Genomic DNA, 568 nt, shown 5'->3' on the forward strand with positions numbered 1-568 from the left:
TCCTTGGCCTACAATACATCTGATCCTTTTATTTTAAGGTACTGGCCAAGGACTAAACTCGTCTTCCGTCAACTTCGTGCTGTATATAAATCCTATTTTATAATTGTTTATAGTAAATTACTTGCATACATTATTATTTAAAATTGTTAAATTTATCTGCTATATCATCAGAGATTGTACCTTACCGACAGTAGATCAACCCTTCAAACCATGAAGGCAGAAAATCTACACAATATCGGAAAAATATACAGTCTTATACGTTAGTCTTAATAAGACTAGATGGAAAATAATATTTTTAAATTAAAATTATTTCTTGAAAAAAAGATCCTACTCCATCTTCACTCCATTGGGAAACGAACCACAAAACTTCTTATTATTAGTTACTGTTCCCTGTGCGAGATCTTCAATCTCAGCTAAAACGAGGAACTTAATTACAGAGGATGTATTTTACGGTCTTCATAGCGTAACACATTCTAATTGCTATAACTATACAGTTTTTATCATTTAGTCACACATTTCTGAGAGTAAAAATCGCCTGTAATAATTAACGCAGAGCTGGCACACAAAT

This window comes from Belonocnema kinseyi, chromosome 5 (assembly GCF_010883055.1).
Source record: "Belonocnema kinseyi isolate 2016_QV_RU_SX_M_011 chromosome 5, B_treatae_v1, whole genome shotgun sequence".
NCBI lineage: Eukaryota > Metazoa > Arthropoda > Insecta > Hymenoptera > Cynipidae > Belonocnema > Belonocnema kinseyi.